This window comes from Mixophyes fleayi, chromosome 4 (assembly GCF_038048845.1).
Source record: "Mixophyes fleayi isolate aMixFle1 chromosome 4, aMixFle1.hap1, whole genome shotgun sequence".
Lineage (NCBI taxonomy): Eukaryota > Metazoa > Chordata > Amphibia > Anura > Limnodynastidae > Mixophyes > Mixophyes fleayi.
In genome coordinates this window covers 142,825,615-142,839,785 of record NC_134405.1, presented here as the reverse complement: position 1 = coordinate 142,839,785, position 14,171 = coordinate 142,825,615, and positions in this window count along the sequence as shown.

The following is a 14,171-nucleotide window of genomic DNA, read 5'->3' as shown; positions in this document are numbered from 1 at the left end:
CAGGGGTTTTTTTTTTAAAAAAAAATATTGCTTTATATTGACTGTTCTTTTAAATTATTTGTCTCATTTATTTATGGTTACCCTTTATTTGTGTAATTAAAATAGGTATGACACAATAAAATAGTAGAATTGGTACAATGGTGATGGTGAATGTAGGTCTGTCACCAGCAGTCAGTAAAGGTCAGTCATGCGGAAATGTTTTTTTTAATGCCCAACACAATTACAGTCTTCAGCTGGCTGACCATCGGTGACACAGGATCCCAGCAGTATGCAGCCATACCATACAGCTTCTCTCATGTCCGCATTTGTGCGGAATCTGTTTCTTTTTCTCCTGAAGTGGTAGACAGTGTGTATACTTCTAGTACTGTTCTATATACTCTAGAGATGGGCGGGTCCGGTTCTCCGAGAACCGAACCCACCCGAACTTTGGGTATCCGAGTACCGAGCTGAGCAGCTCGGTACTCTCCCGCCAATTCCGAATCCAAATCGAGGCCGAACGTCATTGTGACGTCGTCGGATCTCGGGACTCGGTTCTCGCGATACTTCAACTTTATAAATACACGCCTCCACAGCAATCCATCGCCATTTGACAGAGGGAGAGAGCAGGGTGTAGTCATAGGCTAATTAGAGCAGGGACAGAGAAAGAATACAATATTGTTCTTGCAATTGCTCTAACCAAAATCGCTAGTGCAGAGAGGAGGATAGAGGTTTATTATTTTTTCTTCATATTTGGCACTCCCCAGCGCTTTTGGGTTGTCCCCCATAATTGTGCATTAATATTTCTGGCTGTCAAAAGTCATATCTGTCAGCAGTATCTACTCAATAATTTTAAGCACTCCTCAGTGTTTTTGGGGTGTCCTCTCTAATTGTGCATTAATATTTCTGGCTGTCAAAAGTCATATCTGTCAGCAGTATCTACTCAATAATTTGTAGCACACCTCAGCGCTTTTGGGTTGTCCCCCATAATTGTGCATTAATATTTCTGGCTGTCAAAAGTCATATCTGTCAGCAGTATCTACTCAATAATTTTAAGCACTCCTCAGTGTTTTTGGGGTGTCCTCTCTAATTGTGCATTAATATTTCTGGCTGTCAAAAGTCATATCTGTCAGCAGTATCTACTCAATAATTTGTAGCACACCTCAGTGTTTTTGGGGTGTCCTCTCTAATTGTGCATTAATATTTCTGGCTGTCAAAAGTCATATCTGTCAGCAGTATCTACTCAATAATTTGTAGCACTCCTCAGTGTTTTTGGGGTGTCCTCTCTAATTGTGCATTAATATTTCTGGCTGTCAAAAGTCATATCTGTCAGCAGTATCTACTCAATAATTTTTAGCACTCCTCAGTGTTTTTGGGGTGTCCTCCCTAATTGTGCATTAATATTTCTGGCTGTCAAAAGTCATATCTGTCAGCAGTATCTACTCAATAATTTTTAGCACTCCTCAGTGTTTTTGGGGTGTCCTCCCTAATTGTGCATTAATATTTCTGGCTGTCAAAAGTCATATCTGTCAGCAGTATCTACTCAATAATTTTTAGCACTCCTCAGTGTTTTTGGGGTGTCCTCCCTAATTGTGCATTAATATTTCTGGCTGTCAAAAGTCATATCTGTCAGCAGTATCTACTCAATAATTTTTAGCACTCCTCAGTGTTTTTGGGGTGTCCTCCCTAATTGTGCATTAATATTTCTGGCTGTCAAAAGTCATATCTGTCAGCAGTATCTACTCAATAATTTTTAGCACTCCTCAGTGTTTTTGGGGTGTCCTCCCTAATTGTGCATTAATATTTCTGGCTGTCAAAAGTCATATCTGTCAGCAGTATCTACTCAATAATTTTTAGCACTCCTCAGTGTTTTTGGGGTGTCCTCCCTAATTGTGCATTAATATTTCTGGCTGTCAAAAGTCATATCTGTCAGCAGTATCTACTCAATAATTTTTAGCACTCCTCAGTGTTTTTGGGGTGTCCTCCCTAATTGTGCATTAATATTTCTGGCTGTCAAAAGTCATATCTGTCAGCAGTATCTACTCAATAATTTTTAGCACTCCTCAGTGTTTTTGGGGTGTCCTCCCTAATTGTGCATTAATATTTCTGGCTGTCAAAAGTCATATCTGTCAGCAGTATCTACTCAATAATTTTTAGCACTCCTCAGTGTTTTTGGGGTGTCCTCCCTAATTGTGCATTAATATTTCTGGCTGTCAAAAGTCATATCTGTCAGCAGTATCTACTCAATAATTTTTAGCACTCCTCAGTGTTTTTGGGGTGTCCTCCCTAATTGTGCATTAATATTTCTGGCTGTCAAAAGTCATATCTGTCAGCAGTATCTACTCAATAATTTTTAGCACTCCTCAGTGTTTTTGGGGTGTCCTCCCTAATTGTGCATTAATATTTCTGGCTGTCAAAAGTCATATCTGTCAGCAGTATCTACTCAATAATTTTTAGCACTCCTCAGTGTTTTTGGGGTGTCCTCCCTAATTGTGCATTAATATTTCTGGCTGTCAAAAGTCATATCTGTCAGCAGTATCTACGCAATAATTTTTAGCACTCCTCAGTGTTTTTGGGGTGTCCTCCCTAATTGTGCATTAATATTTCTGGCTGTCAAAAGTCATATCTGTCAGCAGTATCTACGCAATAATTTTTAGCACTCCCCAGTGGTTTGCGCTCAGAATGGATTCAAAGCAGTCCACATATGATCTAAATGAGCAACCAGGTTCTGTCACCAGTCCTGATGTTAGTGTTCCCAGTACGTCATCTGGCCAAGGCGATGTCAAACAACAGAGTGTTTTCAAATTAGTGCAAAAAACAAAAACCAAAAAAAAATTTACTGTATTGAAGCGAAAAAGAAGTGTAACTGAGCAAAAGTTAAGTGACGATAAAAAAAAAATTGCAAGCATGCCATTCTACACACGCAGTGGCAAAGAGAGAATGAGGCCTTCACCTTTGGCTATTAGTGGCAGATCCCAAAAAGTTACCCAGCCTACAATTGGTGCACAACTACTGTTACGCGTCAAAGCCGAGCTGCAAGATAACAGTGAGGCATTACAGGAGAATATTTGCTCTGATTCACAAATGACAACAATCCCTGTGGAGAGTCCATCCAACAGTGGGATGTCTAATCGTGAGCATTCTGCTGATGTGTGCCTTAATAGCCCGAGTGTAGCCGGTGATACCCAAATTGAGGATGCCACTTTGGAATTAGAAGAGGATGAGGGGGAGATTTGTGTAGGCGACGAGGGCGCTAATGAGGATGTTGATGAGGATGAGGTTGTTTGTGTAAGTCCTGCACCAGTGGCAGCAGTTCTGGCACGTGACAAGAAAAAGGCCATTGTCATGCCTGGGCATAAAACAAAAAAATCCACTTCTTATGTGTGGAATTATTTCTACCCAAATCCAGACAACAATTGTATAGCCATTTGTAGTGTATGTGAAGCCACAGTCAGTCGAGGGAGGGACCTTAACCATCTTGGAACCTCGTCTATGTTACGCCATTTAACGAGAGTTCATGGCAAAGTGTTGGGAAAAGCTGAAAGTTCTTCCCAAAAGAATACAAGCACTCCCTCATCAGCTAAGACCCTCCGCTCACCGACATACCGACGGCCACAAAATACACCCACCACACCATCCTCATCAATATCCTCAGTAGCGCTCGGAGTTAGCCCGGCATCCCACTTAAGGCTGGATGACTCCGGCACTATTATTGATTCCTCTGAAGAAAGCGTTAGTCCTGCTGCTGCTGTTGCTGCTGCTGGGGGTGAATCGTCATCCCAGAGGCAGGTGAATAAAATGAGCAGTCCTACATTTCAGCAATTAACTGTGAAACAATCATTTGCGAGGGGAAGCAAATATGACAGCAGTCACCCAGTCGCCAAGCGAATCACAGACGCCATGGCTGCAATGTTAGTGTTAGATCTGCGTCCAATCTCCACAATAAACGCAGCTGGTTTTTCACAGTTAATTGAGGTTTTGTGTCCGCGTTACAGAATTCCATCGCGACACCATTTCTCCCGTAAAGCTATTCCACAACTATACCAAAAAGTGTGTAAAAATGTAGAGATTGCGCTGAAAAATGCCATTCTGCCCACTGTTCACTTAACCACAGATATGTGGACAAGTGGAAGTGGCCAAACCAAAGACTATATGACTGTGACAGCCCACTGGGTTGGTCATTCACCTTCACCAGCAGGAACAGCAGCAGCATGTACACCACTACGTAACATTTGTCACAGGCAGGCCACTCTTTGTATCACCGGCTTCACTAACAGGCATACGGCTGACAATTTGTTACGCAAACTGAGAGATGTGATTGATGCATGGCTTATACCACTCGGACTCTCCCCAGGGTATGTCATTTCAGATAACGCCAACAATATAGTGCGAGCATTACAGCTGGGTGATTTCCAACATATTCCCTGTTTTGCTCACACCATCAACTTGGTGGTGCAGAGCTTCCTACGAAATAACCGTGAGGTGCAGGAGATGCTTTCGGTGGCCCGTAAAATTTCAGGCCATTTCAGGCATTCAGCCACAGCATGTAGGAGATTACAGCAGCTCCAAGAGCAGTTTAACTTGCCCTGCCACCAACTTAAGCAAGAGGTGGTAACTCGGTGGAATTCCACCCTGTACATGCTTCAGAGGATGGAGGAACAGCGCAAAGCCATCCAAGCATATTGCACAAGTCATGACATTGGGAAAGGAGGGGGGATGTATTTCACTCTTGCACAGTGGGGAATCCTTTCAGTGCTGTGCAAGGTGCTGAAACCATTTGAAGTTGTGACATGTGAGGTCAGTGCAGACTCTGCTAGTTTGAGCCAAGTCATTCCTTTAATTAGACTATTGGAAAAGCAGCTTGAGAAAATGAAGGAGGAGCTGAAAGCAAGCAATTCAGCAAAGTATGTTGGCCTTGTCGATCAAGTACTTAATTCGCTTCACAATGATCCTCGAGTTATTAAGATCTTGAACTCGGATCAGTACGTTTTGGCCACTGTGCTTGATCCAAGGTTTAAAAGCTACATTGAGTCTTTACTTGTAAATGAGCGAGATGTGAACTTTTGCAAGGAGCTATTGCTCAGCAAGTTGGCCGCTGAACTGGGCCTCGGCTTGACGACGTGTCCTCCTTCACTTTCTCAAGCTGTTGCTCGTAAAAAATTAAATTTCCAAAAAAGAAGCAGGGAAGACACAGGGGGCAGACCAGAACAATTTAACATCTGGGCTGGTTTGAAGGATTTTTCAAAAAAATGTGTCACTTTGCCCATAACTCCATCCAATATGAGTATAAACATGCAAAGGATGGTGGAGGATTACTTTCAAGAGGTAGTTGATATGGAAATGTCAGACAGTCCCTTTCCTTACTGGGAAGAAAAGCAGGCCATTTGGAAACCCATGTACAAACTTGCTTTGCAATACCTAAGCTGCCCACCCTCCAGTGTGTACTCTGAACGAGTGTTCAGCACAGCAGGGAACTTAGTCAGTGATCGCCGTAGAAGGTTACTTCCCAAAAATGTGGAGAAAATGATGTTTATAAAAATGAACTACATCTTCCACGAGGAAGGCCTTCACCATCCAAGACATCCAAGCACTGACTGTTCTCTAATGGCGGATTCAAGCGGCGATGAATTGATAGTCTGTGATGATGACGTACACACTGATGAGGGTGAGGATGAAGCTGAAGATGATGCCGATAACATCTTTTTAAAACTTTCTATGTAAGTGTAGGGTGCAATCTACCCCCAAAGAGGAAAGGGACTTGTGGCATTTCCATATCACATACCATCTTGAAAGGCTGCTGTTAGGGCAATTTATCCTTAAGGGTAGGGTGTCATAGACAGAGTGACCCTAAACTGGCTTTGTCCATTTTTCATAATATTGTACAGTCTATAATGGCTGAATTTTTTAGTATTTTATACAAGTGGAGGGGGGCCTAGAGAGACAGAAACCAAACTGGCTTTCTCCATGTCAATTAATATTGTACAGTCTATAATGGCTGAATTTTTTGGTATTTTATACAAGTGGAGGGGGGCCTAGAGAGACAGAGTGACCCCAAACTGTCTTTCTCCATGTCAATTAATATTGTACAGTCTATAATGGCTGAATTTTTTAGTATTTTATACAAGTGGAGGGGGGCCTAGAGAGACAGAAACCAAACTGGCTTTCTCCATGTCAATTAATATTGTACAGTCTATAATGGCTGAATTTTTGGGTATTTGATACAAGTGGAGGGGGGCCTAGAGAGACAGAGTGACCCCAAACTGTCTTTCTCCATGTCAATTAATATTGTACAGTCTATAATGGCTGAATTTTTTGGTATTTTATACAAGTGGAGGGGGGCCTTGAGAGACAGAAACCAAACTGGCTTTCTCCATGTCAATTAATATTGTACAGTCTATAATGGCTGAATTTTTTGGTATTTTATACAAGTGGAGGGGGGCCTTGAGAGACAGAAACCAAACTGTCTTTCTCCATGTCAATTAATATTGTACAGTCTATAATGGCTGAATTTTTTGGTATTTTATACAAGTGGAGGGGGGCCTTGAGAGACAGAAACCAAACTGGCTTTTTCCATTTCTTTACATATTTAACTATAAGTGTAGGGTGTAATATACATTCAAAGACGATGGCTGCATTGCCAATATGCATAGATGGAGAGGAAGACAATCTGTTTTGTGTGTAGAATAGGCCTACCAACGAAGAATTAAACTGTTTTTTTGGATGATTTATTACCTCAACAATTAGATTACTTGTCTCTAAAACAGTTGGAGCACTAAATTGGGTTAATTTAGGCCCAAAAACATGGATTTTCCCAAAAAATAGCAAAACAAAACCAAACAAAACCAAAACCAAAACCAAAACACGCAATGGAGGTTTTGCAAAACCAAAACCAAAACCAAAACACGACGGTAATCCAGATCCAAAACCGAATCCAAAACCAAAACACGGGGGTCAGTGACCATCTCTAATATACTCGTTCCTGTATGGTATATGGGATTCCATTTACTAATGCCTGGGTGTAAAGACTACCTGTTATTATATTGTGACTATATATTATTATACCATCAATAACTTGTTAGTGTCATACTGTAATTGGGCTGTGTACACATGCAGTAGTGGGTGATCAGATTTCCAGTATTAGAGGCTGACATGCAGCATTCTTGTGCTTTGCACAGAGTTGCCTTTTTAAACTGATTTTTATGCAATTTGCAGTAACAGATGCTAGTGCACTGTAAATTGGGATTTTCTATTTTCACATACCATGTGACTTTTACCTGCAGTTATTAAGGATGTGCCCTACTTTATCTTTACTCACTGTCTCCATATATAGATGTATTGTTCATTTTTCACTTGGATATATGATCTTTTATCTATGTTTCTACAATGAATTTAAAATATGTTTTGAAACAAAACTGGCATGAAATAAACAAACCACCACGTATGAGACCTACTATATATTTTCTTTTGTTGCAATTTGGAACACCATGCTTAAATTATACAAAATTAAATTGTTCAATTTTGTTTTTCTCCACTCTTCTCCTTGTGATCCCTTCCTCATTAAATGGTTCAGCAGTGCTCCTCTTAGTGAATATAGGAGGCAGCACTGAGTGATGAAGTCTGTAAGGCATCCCAACTGATCAACAATAATTTTCCTTTTTAGTCTCTTTCTGGTTCCTATACCTGCTCCATAAAATAATGGACATAGACCCCATCCTCCACCACTTATTGACGACCGTGGGGCTGATGCGGAGTTGGACGTACAGCAGTTTGCAAAAGATAAAATACCTCAAATCGGTTCGTTGATGACTGTCGTCATCACTTGCTAACTGCTTCTGATTGGTGAATTGCAGATTCACTGATGAAACAGATGGGTGCTTTGTTCAGTGATGCATATATTATATGAGTTTTGTGAGTACATTATTTTCATACACAAGATGGAAAGCTGTACCTGCTGTAATTATATTCAAACATAATAGCAAATGTGTATTTCACTGGCAAAACAAAAGTAAAAAAAAAAATGTGCGCAAGTGTATCTGATGTATGCTTGACGCAACCTGGTGCACACGGTACTGGTGCAGAGCCGCACATATCTTGCGATTTATCGTCTGCATTGTTTGATGCAAATTAATTCAAACTCAAGCCCCAGTATGAACATTTAAAAATTGCTGGCAAAAAGATAATGTTTCAATTAACATTAAAGTGCCCAATATATAAGCTACTATAAAAGTGTCTGTATACCCCAACATATGCTGTGGGAGATATTTTTTTTTACATTTTATCCAATTTCATCCACTTATGTTGGGAAATAAGGGTAAAATACAGCCCTTAACTTTAAAGATTTTAATCATTTGGAATTTATATAGGGCATATTCGGTATATAGAGGCATGGCCATCATCATCACCATTGATTTATATAGCGCCACTAATTCCGCAGTGCTGTACAGAGAACTCACTCACATCAGTCCCTGCTCCATTGGAGCTTACAGTCTAAATTCCCTAACATACACACACAGACAGAGAGAAAGAGACAAAGAGACTAGGGTCAATCTTGATAATTAGCCAATTAACCTACCAGTATGTTTTTGGAGTGCGGGAGGAAACACAGGGAGAACATACAAACTCCACATGGTTTGTTTTAATTAATGCCACTGTTTTATTGCAATAGTGTTTTCATACTCCTGTACCTTATTCTGAATTCCTGCATTATTCTTAAAATTCCTCAATAAAAGATTTGTGTACAAAAATATGGCTAACCTAATCATATTACATTTTTCTTATGCTACACTATAAAAAAAAACAAAAGTTCAAAATTCTAACATGTGCTTCTCAAATCTTTGCGGTCTGTCTTTTTATGGTGTATCATCCATGTAGAACATTTTGTGGAGACAATTTGGGCCTGATTAATTAAGGAACGTAAAAGCCGATACCTGCTGTATTTTGCATTAAATTGCTCTGCGCATGCCCAGAACCGGACTGCACGCCCGAAAAGGCAAGTGTATGCAATTCATCGAAGAATGGAAAGGACACTTACGTTAGCCTACAATTTCATGGGTGGAACGGGGAGCGGACTGGACATATGCACATAGACAATGTACAGAGAGGGCTAAGCTCGAGCGCACGCAGCAGCCTCCGATTCAAGCTTTGGGCATCTCTAAGGTACGTGTGTTTCCACTGCATTACTTGCACCATAAGTGCCGAGTGGTAGTAATGACGGTAGCGTATGCATGCTAAAACATGTGTTTGCAAGTAGAAGCAACTGGAAAAATGCATTTTATAAACAGTAGACATTAGTAATGTCACCTTAAATGAATTTCATCGGGGGATGGGAAATGTTCCAAAAAAATAATAATAATAAAAAATAAAAAAAATAAAAAGTTTTTTCATTAATAACTATTTTTTATTAACAGGTACCAATAATTAAACACTTTTTTCCTGTGCGTTCTGCTAGGACTTTATATTCCACATATGTATTGTATGTATCCTGCAGTGTTTTGTCTGTCAGAGCTGAGCGCATCTAGACCCGTATTGAGAAAAACATTTCTTCAGATTCACTTCTAGTTGAACACATATGTGCCTATGCCCGAATTTTTGCCAGTTTAAAAAAATAAAAATGCCCAATATGTTTGTTTTGCATGCCTTAAGGAATCAGGTCCTTTATGTACATTCACAAACAGATGTTGTTTTAAGGCGTTGTGCAGCATTCTGTAGGTTTGTGATCAGTTATAAGAAATGCTATTTCAAATTACTGTCTACTATGACTTTTCAGTCATCCCCTTACTTGCTATTTTTTTCCATTTGGTTCTAAACTACTCAGGCGCGGGCTGGGAGAGGGAAGCCCGGGGGGCACACAGGCTGCCGCATCACATGAAAAGGGATGTGGCCGCGTCATTGATGACGCGGCCACATCCCCTGTCATGTGATGCGGCCGCCTGTGCGCTGATGCGGCTGCATCTGATGTCATCAGATGCGGCCGCGGGGGAAGTGCTGTATTTTGCATATGGGGGCGGCCTACCCCCCCTCCCCGAGTAGCGGTCTGACCGAGCGGCCCGGGGTGCCGCTGCCCCCCAGGCCAGCTCGCCCCTGAAACTACTGCATATCCCATGTTTTCTGTTAAATAAGTAAGTGACAGCAGTAAAGAGATATCAGGTCTGTATTTATTAATTATAGTGTAACATTGTGCATTTTAGCGTTTTCATGTGTACTGCAAATTGTGTTTTTCTGTGCATAACACCATGGGCTTCCTTCATCAAGGCTTGTATCTACCGACTTTGAGCACATGTCCAGAACTGGGAGAGATAGCTGGGAACGCGTCCCTATCTGCTGTGTCTGTGTACGCTAAGGATACATATTACAGCCTACAGTTTCAAAAGTACACTTATCTTGAGGTCTGTGCTTTGATGAGTACAAGAGTATGCAATGTCTAAATAACTGCGTATAATACTAAATGCGTGTTGCGCTCACAATGTGTGCCTTGATAAATCAGGCCCCATATGTTTAAAAATAGTAGGAGAAACAGTTTTTCCCCCATTATCTGTGTGGAGTGTGTATGTTCTCCCCATGTATGCCTTGGTTTCCTCCGGTTTCCTCCCACACTCCAAAAACATACTAGTAGGTTAATTGGCTGCTATCAAAATTGATCCTAGTTGGTGTGTATGTTAGGGAATTTAGACTGTAAGCCCCTATGGGGCAGGGACTGATGTGAATGAGTTCTCTGTACAGCACTGTGGAATTAGTGGCGCTATATAAATACCTGATGATGAAAAGGTGGCAATGTTGTTTTTTGGTTGTCAGTTATTGTTTAGATGGAAATGCATGGGATTCAGTTCATTAAGTTGTTCCTTTTTCTATATATTTGAGGAAATATATAAAGTGTGGAATTCCATTTTGAGTGCAGACAAATGGCAATTGAGTTACACTGAATGCTGTATTATAATATTAGGAGAGAAAATATACAGATAACGGTACACAGATTTAGAATATAAGACAATAAACACAGGTGGTGCTGTACTATCCTGTACATGTGCATCAATAACTTCCAAGGGCCAGCTACCCGCTGGCGTTGTGTTAGCAGTAGTAATAAAAGCAAATGAAAACACGTATTTTTCTAGCACATTTGACATTCATTTACCTTTATTAGAATTTGGTGCTCACAGTAGGCTCTCACAATGTGTCTACTAGCAGTAAAAACATGCAGCTATAAAAAGATGCTTTCAGAAAACTGTAATAGAACATTACTGCAATGCTAGTAACAGCTGTAGTGGGTATGATGTCTCAAGAAACAATAGTATCTAGTGTCCCCCCCCCACTTACATGCATCCTACTGGCAATAAAAACACTTAATAAAAATAGAAGTAATTAATGGCAGTGGATACAAGGTCTTAGTGTTGACATTGCATGGTACAGGAACACTACATAAAGTAGATGGCCATGAAAATATAACTTACATAAAGTCATACTTGCCAACCTTTGAATAGTGAATTATATTTTGAAGCCTAATAGAACATTACCCTTGTACATATAACAATATATATAATATATGTAGCTAAAAGTATTATTGTTCCATATGAAACATTCCGTGTCTGCAAATAAGTATCAACTAGAGAACATATAACAACATGTTGTTAAAATAAATCATAACATATTGGTAAAAATGTTGGAAGTTGTCAAGCTGTGAAAGATACTAGTATCCTATATGAGGCGTGACTTTAAGGGGCAGATGAAATCACGGCCACCCATTATTTTACCGGTAGTATGGTTAAAGATAACAATAATTTTTGCTTACACCTCTATGGGGTGCGAGCAAAAACTAGTGAGATTTCGGCAAAAAAAAAATTATTAAAAAAAAAATCTGTGCGAGGTGTCTTTCTGCATTGAATCTGCCCCTAAAAATAGATAAACTCTCTCTTCTTCTATAAAAGAGAAGAATGCTGAATACCATCATCTACATTTATTTTTCACCTTGTGACCTAATAGTTATGTGCTTCATAGCAAAATTCAAACATGTTTAATAATAACTAAAATACAACAAAGTACTGGATTGTGTTGCAGTCTAATATTTATTTAAATAAAATTTCCTTTATACACATGACTACTTCATACTCAGCAGAGATAGCTCAGGGCTCCCATAACACCCCTAAAACTTAGCAATGCTTTTGAAATAAAAAAACAAACAAAAAACAACTGATAGTCAAGGCAAAACCAAAATTACTTGGGACTCCCAAAGCACTTTCTAAAAACTACACCCGAAATCACATTAAAATTTTCTTTAAAAAAAAAAAAAGACAACAAAACAGAAATTTTGGGCTGCAATTTGTACTTGAAAAAACAAAAAAGTAAAAAAGCGCTAAGGTGAAATATCTTACAGAAACATAAAAAGCCAGAGACAAATGGATAAATACCTCATATGTATAGGTTTACAATTAGCTGCACACAAGCCTTAGCATTTCATTGCCTTTGTTGTAAACTATCAAACTTCTTTTACTAGGTTTTGGTTTTATTTTTACTACATACAAAGTCATCATAGAGTTGTATCTCTGCCTGCAGGGAGCTGCCGCACAGCTTACATGATTCATACAAACAGCCACAGGGAATTACCAGTGCTGTATTTAGCAATAAAGGAAATACAATACTGTGCAGTAGTTCTCACCAAAGTTCAAGCAAAATCCAATGATGTATTCATTAATATTAGGACCTATATTTTCAATTTATCTATAATCAGATCATTTGAAATAGTTCCAATTGGTAAAAGGTTTGACAGTGGTACAGAAAAGAGATCACGATGAAGGGCTTTGTTTGGTAAACTATGCAATCAACTCACGGTTGCCTATTGACCGGTCTCCAGCCCTGCATACTATTGGTGCAGATAAGAATATTGGCGCTTTTGAGAAACATTAGTAAGCAAACAATGTGTATGAATGCCTGTGTGTGTCTTGAGAACAATTTGCTTGTCTAAACAGGCTGAATCAGTCTAGCAGTGCATAGTCTAGCAGTGCATGGGCGGATCACAGTTAGCAGCACAGGACCTGCTAGAACCTGCTGATCATTGCCTGATCTGACAAAACCATAGAACAGGACAGAGAGACCAATAATTTGTACAGATATATACAAGCCCAGATGTATCTGAACTTTATATCTCTCGGTCACACCATTTTAGCTATGAATTAATGCTTTAAAAGCAGGTTGGTTCATTGCAAAATAAAGAAGAAAATTGATTTGGATCTAAATTTAGATATATGCAAATAATATACAGGAACAAGACTGCCAAAAATGCTGTCATGTCATCACCTTGTTCAAAGTTAATCATAATTATGTGAAGATAGTTGAGCTTCGCTATCCTGAATCACTCTGAAAAGAGGATGAGGATCAGTTCACAGAATTTCTAAATTTTTGTAGAATTGAATGAGCAGTTATATGTTTCCTGGTAACAAAAACACACTGTACATATTGCTGAATTCATACATAGGGCTATAAACTGTCACCATACGTTTTATGAGCATTGACTAACATTATCATAAAGACATTTTATGGTATATTTACCAAACTTCTGATTTGAAAAATTGGAGATGTTGCCTATAGCAACCAATCAGATTCTAGTTATCATGTATTTAGTACATTCTACAAAATGACAGCTAGAATCTGATTGGTTGCTATAGGCAACATTTCTACTTTTTCAAACCTGCAGTTTTGTAAATATACCCTCATGTTTCCAATCGCATATTATTCCATTAACCAGACCAATAGGTTGTGCTCTGGACAGCTCACACAGCTCCTTTCAGCATTGTTGGTAGACTTTTCTACTGTGGCAGCACCTTGGAGTTAACCTCTTAAAAAATATACCATAAGGGCTGATCACAGATTGTAACACTAAATAATATTAACATTAAATAACCTGCAGTTAATGTCAGCACATGCTACATTTACAGATCACTTATAATAAGAAGAGATTGTGAATTTAACCACATTCAAATACTGAAAATCCCATCATAGCAAGAGAAGTGGTGAGGTATAGGTGTTCACACATAGAGAATAATCATGCTGATATGGAACCAAACAGGTGGGTCAATATTAAGACCAAGGGATTCATAAATAACAAATTTTTAATGCAAGAAATGGGCCTGCCTTTCCATATCGTTATAACTACACACACAGGTATGTGATCTTTTTTTTTTGGAAACAAGTTATCCAGAAAAGTCTGA